Source organism: Cyprinodon tularosa, unplaced genomic scaffold, assembly GCF_016077235.1.
Source record: "Cyprinodon tularosa strain WSP-4 unplaced genomic scaffold, ASM1607723v1 ctg1144, whole genome shotgun sequence".
Classification (NCBI taxonomy): Eukaryota; Metazoa; Chordata; class Actinopteri; order Cyprinodontiformes; family Cyprinodontidae; genus Cyprinodon; species Cyprinodon tularosa.
Window position 1 is genome coordinate 48,101 of NW_024037942.1, and position 6,000 is coordinate 54,100.

The following is a 6,000-nucleotide window of genomic DNA, read 5'->3' on the forward strand; positions in this document are numbered from 1 at the left end:
AAGATATCACGGTCACGGGGATAGATCTAGAGTTTCTAGAAATCAAAGAGGCCAAGAATATATGTACGTGTCAATGTATGATGTATATGTAGTATCCTTATGTCTTTGTAAGATGCATTCATGTGCACATGAAAGGCATTGCCTTTCCCTTCTCCCCTGTTGGATATAGTGATGATAACTTGGTGGCCGTAGTAAGAAAGGCAAAAATTCCAAAATGTAAACCCAAAATTAAAGATCCAATATATCATATAATTTTTTCAAAACTGAACAGTATAAAGATGGATCCAAACAAAGCTTTGATTAAATTTTAACCAAAAAGATCATGCTAAGGAAACTGTTATTCTAACACAACGTGACTGGACTGGATAATACATCGCTAAACAAGAAATAATGTAATAAAATTCTTTTGGTTCTATTTAAACCAAAATAATTTATCAAATGAAAACAAGGATTATGGATGTTGAAAAAAGGATAAAAAAAATTGTGAACAACATTAAATGAACTCATAGGAAGAACATGTCAAACACCTTTATTTTTTAAAGGTGCCTGAAAGTTTCCTCACTTAACAATCAGCATTTGCTCGCTATATATGTAATATATGTAATATGATTATCCCATATCCAATCTATTACCAAATAGCATTTTAAAAATTAAGCAATTTTGATTTCATTTTAATAACATAAGTATTAAACTAGTAAAAAAAAAGCCAGGCAATGACATCTTTAATGGCAAGATGAGAAAAAGTGGTTGCAGAGAAAATTGCATCTCCCAACTGTCATTATAGTAACATCTAACTTAACACAAGCAGTAATAATGAATTTTTATACAGTATCTAAAACTCTGATCCTGTCATTTTTAATCTTACCTTCAGTAGTTATTGGCTGAAGGAGGGTGTTCTGTATCAGAGACCTGGAGGCGTCTGTCTTCACAGATTTTATACCTGAGCGAGAAGAAGAAAACATTCTTATTAATCACACGATTTCATAGAAACAAAAACTTTTTTTCTGCAATAAAGGTACAGAAGGGTTAAAGCATTGCACATTTAGAGATTTATTCAATAAATGTCAAAGTTAGATTAACATTTTACCATCAGTGTATCTCCAAAATCTATAGTAAACAAAATTGTTTACAACTTAAGTCCAATCAAGACAGTACATTAACATAACCATCTTATTTGTCTACAATATATACCACAACAAATGGTTATCGATGAAATTCTACGTGATCTGATTGGAGGTTTTTCATTGCTATATACTCCTTTGTTTTTTAAAAGATTCAGTATCTTTTCTGGGTATCAAGTTAATTTTGCAAGGACTACCTGTTATCCTCTTATCATATCGAATGGCTTTCCCAGTCAAAAACCAGCTGAATGGCAGCAAAATCTCCTCCAACTTCCAGCCACTGGCCTTCTCCTGGGCGTGCATAATTTTTTTACTCCAACTCCACACTTTCACTAAATTACAGGGTCTGACCAGGGGATGGCGCTTCTCTTTAGATCACCACAAATCATGACAGAAAGACTATTTTAGATGGTTAAAAAGGAATTGTAGGGAATTGCCAAGAACCTGCTAAGGGCCTATCATGGAAAGTGGGGAAATTTTGAATGGCTACTACTGTAAATTATCAAACAAGATCTCCCAATCTGAGATTTTCCTCAGAGTTAATCCCTCAAATGTTAGATATCTTTGGTATGGTGCATTCCAGCAAGAACCTTTTAGCTGCTGAGAATTTGGTCGGGTCATAATTTTTTGGCCTATTTTGACATGCTTTAAGTTTCCTGGAACAGATACGCTGACAACCAGAATGCTTTTCTGTTTTATTACTTTACACCAGCACAATCTATGACAGGGCAGCAGGGATGGCTATAATAGTAGCCATTCAGAATGTCCCCACTTTCCTCGATGGGTCCCTGGCTGATCCCCTACAATACATTTTTAAACATCAATCTTTGTACTAAAATATTCTTCCTGTCATGTTTTGGTGACATTAAGATTTAAAGAGAAGTGCCTCCTGCTGGTCAGACCCTGTAATTTGTTCAGAGTCAGAGTAAAAAAAAATGCACGCCCAGGAGAAGGAGGGGGTCATTCTGGTAGCTGGAAGTTGGAGAGGATTCTGCTGGGAGTTGTAGGGAAGTGGGCTGCCATTCGGCTGGGTTTTGACTGGGAAGGACCATTTTGAATGGCTGCTACTACAAAGCAAAAAACATGTAAATCAGTTGATTAATATATGAAAAATAAATCAATCCTGAAACAAAAAGAAGTGAAGTAGTCAAACAAAAATTACAGCAGGTCCTCTCATTAGTGAGACAGTTGAGTGCACACTTTTACAATAACGTCAGTGATGCACACGTCCACCTCAATGTGAGCTTTCACTTCTGCAACACACATTCATTACCAAGCACACCATGCACCACATTTCCATTTATGTCTCCCACATTTGGGGTTAACCAAGCCAAATCATATCACTGTCTTTAATCTGACAATTTTAAAATAAGATTAAGGCAGATTTTCAAAAATGGGGTTTTATCCTTTTCTCCTTCGTTGGGAGAATATATACCATAAAGATAAATGCTCTACCATAATTCTTGCTTCTTTTTCAACATCTCCCTATATTTCTATCAAAGCATTTTTTAAACATTTAATACTATTATTGACTGTTAGACAAAAATACTTCACAACTGCAAGTTTTATGCTGATCTCTGGCTGCCAAAGTGTCTATTCTAATAATCCACAATTACTTTCATAGTTTCTTGTTTTGGAAGTCATGTTGAAAAGGACTTTTGTCTGCTTTATTAACTGGTCCAATTGTTATAAACACCTTTGACCTTTTCTGCATTTTTATCTCATAAAATGTACTTCTAAAGTCTTATCCTGCATTTAAATCTGCACTTACTGATGTCACATTCAAGGTTGTTCTTGGGTAGCTGTTAAATTTTAGTTTTCTTTATTTCTAAATGTGCTACCATATTTTTGTTCTGTCATAGTGTCTCTCATCTTAGTTCAATTGCAATAAAGATTGTTTGTTTCCTTTTGCAAAAATCTGTCAAGCTCAGACATCCTTTCTCTAATATTATTCTACTATTGTCGTACCTTTACTATTATTTTACAATTATATCAATAAGCAAATGGCGCAAATAAATAAAATCCCTTACCTTCTTGGTTGGTTTCAAAAAGCCCTGTAGAGCTGAGTATAAAGAAACTTGTCCCATATATATATGTAATGTGGAGTGAGTTGCCACACCCAGTCTACTGTTGAATTTCTAAAAAAATAATGTCACAAAAGGAGAAGTCATGTGATTTTACAGAGAATCAGCAAAATCCTCCACACTTTATTGTCTACATTAATCTTAAACGAATTAAGATCAAAGACAAACAAATATATAAGGATGACTGAAAGCATATTTAACATGTTATTTACCTGTTTTGCTTGTTTCAGATTGTTTCTGTATGCATAGCTAAATCTGTTAGTCCTGCTATAATCAAGTGTCAGACCAGTATTTGAAAATGTAGATTGAACTCCAGAGCCAACAATAATGGTGATGGCAGAGAAACAAAGAAAGACAGTATAGAATAGTAAAACTTAAATGGATTATTTAAATTTGTAGCACAATTTACAAATCTTTCCTGTCTAGGCTGGTTTACTAATGAGCTCAAAAGAAATCAAAATAAAAATACTTAACAAGGCTTTAAACAATAGTAAAGGAAGATTTCTGTCCCATATGGAGTTCTTCCTACAGGAAATGAGCTGAGAATCCTTTTGCTGTGTATATGTCTCAAAGCTCAAAAAGAGTAACCAGTATTCAAGGTCGGAAGACAGTCGGATAATTCAAAAGGCGTTTGTTCAAGTGTTTAAGAATTGATCTGCCCCAGTGGCCTAAAGGATAAGTCACTGGCCTCCTAAGCCAGGGATTGTCCCATCCCATCTGCATGGCAGTCACATAACACCACCAGTTACTACAAATTGTCCTTATCTTCAAAGCCAGTGCTGAGCTTTTATTGCTAGCCTGCCGCTAACTGGTGGTAAGTGGTAAGTCACCCATCCAGCAAACAGGAAGTCTGGGTTCATATCTCAGCTGGGGGGAATGAGCTGGCAGGATGGGTCCTGAGGTCATTGGACCCAGAGGTTGCCCCAATGCTTAGGGCATAGAAGTTGGAATCCAGAGTTCAAGCCACATGCTCACGGACTGCTACTCTAGTAACCTGACCAAGACCCATTGTGCGACTCCGTGGTCGCTGCACACTGCTCCCCAAGGGGATGGGTTAAATGCAGAGAGTTAATTTCCTTGTTCTTGTCATAAAGCGAGGACTGAAGGACCCAGTATTTAAGGAGAGACAGTCAGTAGGAAAGTTCAAATGTTTATTAAATAAAACAAAAACTGAAGCGGAGCTGTGGCTCGCGGACACTGCAGGATGGGGGGGCGGGGCACCGCCCAATCTCAGACACTCTAGGGAGGAAACACAGGTAAGTGACCACGATAAACTGATTTATGATTATCTGGGTTGGTCACTTACCTGGTTTAACAGTCCAGACCACGAGTGTCCCCAGTGCTGCAGTCCCAGAGGTGATGCTGGAAGCTGATCCTGGTGAGGGATCCAGAACAGACAGGAACAGACAGGAACAGGCAGGATCCAGATCAGGCAGGAACAGGTGGCAGGATCCAGACTTCCAGGAGGGTTCAGAGTCTGACTGGGACCAGAAGCATGACCAGGTGGTTATGCACAGAAGCAGACAGGATCAGGTGCAGATGAGCAGGCACAGTGGAAGAGGGTAGCCGAGACAGGATGTAGGAACCGGAACTTGAAGCAGGACTTTAAACTGGTCTCCTCCCTGGAGCCAGGCTTACTTTGATAAAAACTGAACCTCCCCACATAATGAGCCAAAAACCCAGAGGACTCCGTGGGGGAGGAAAAGTGGACGATCAGGAGACGAGACAAACACTAAAACCCTCTTTCCACTGGCAGCTAGGATCCAGGACATGAACCAAATAAAATAAAACTGAACAGAAAGACTGGCAGAAAGACAAGTAATGATCTGGCACTGAATGCTCAGGCTGAACTGAATATAAACCAGAGGAAACAGGTGAGGGGAATAAATTATAATTGAGGCAGGGAGGGAACAGGGCAGGTGAAAGGAATTACTAATTAAGGAGGAGCAAACAGGCCAGATCATGACAGTTCGGTACTTGTGACAGTGTAATGAATATAAAGATATTTGGGAATGGAAAAAAAGGTAACTGCTGCTAGGGTCTCTAAGGCAGGAACCTCTGCAGAAAGGAAACACAGGTTAGTGACAACGTAAATGTGGTGCAGGATGATTATGAACGTGAGTCACTAATCTGGTTTAATAGTGCAGTATAACTAGCAGTTAAGGAAATAACGTATAATACCCCATTCATCATACAAATGAATAGATAGACATTAGGCAAGGCACTACAGTGCAAATGAGATATGAATTTTCCTTCTAATCTTAAGCAAAGCAAAGTTGTGCTATTTGTTTGATAACCATATAAGGTGAAGAGCCTACATTATTTTATTTTTATTTTTTAAATATTACTTGAACTTAAGTTCGACAAATGCACATCACCCTGATATAAAGGTTAGTTGAAATCATTAAAAATAAAGTATTATATCAGTTTATATTCTAATGTCTGCTTTCAGATAACAAACTTGGCTAACTTAATGCTAAACCAATTTCCAGTTTTTCACTTTAGCTGATCACGATTACTTGTCTTTTTATCTAAACAATGCAAAAATAACAGATTGGTTATAACTTTGTTTTCTTTTAAAGAACAGTATTTGGACGGATCCAACATGGGCGTAAACTAGAGCTAGCATCCCTCATAGGAATTTTCTATGAGAGGACACAACAGATGCGGCCAAGTACACAGACCTTGAAAAACAGATGATAAATTAAAATCTCATAAAAGGAGGTTAATCATAATTTTTTGGTTAAAAAAGTTTACTTCAATAATGAGGACAAGTTAAATACAAGTTTTCTATA

General features: G+C 37.4%; 1 protein-coding gene across 1 annotated transcript in view; it reads right to left on the bottom strand.

The window, feature by feature from the left end:
• The window catches only part of LOC119796268, a 30,179-nt gene extending 27,004 nt beyond the window's left edge, over positions 1–3,175 (bottom strand). Inside the window, exons 1-2 of the mRNA XM_038304764.1 lie at positions 3,152–3,175; positions 866–940 (exon numbers count right to left, since the gene is read on the bottom strand). The gene's annotated coding sequence lies outside the window, so the exon portion shown is untranslated. The remainder of the gene's footprint in view (positions 1–865; positions 941–3,151) is intronic.
• Positions 3,176–6,000: the final 2,825 nt, after the last annotated feature.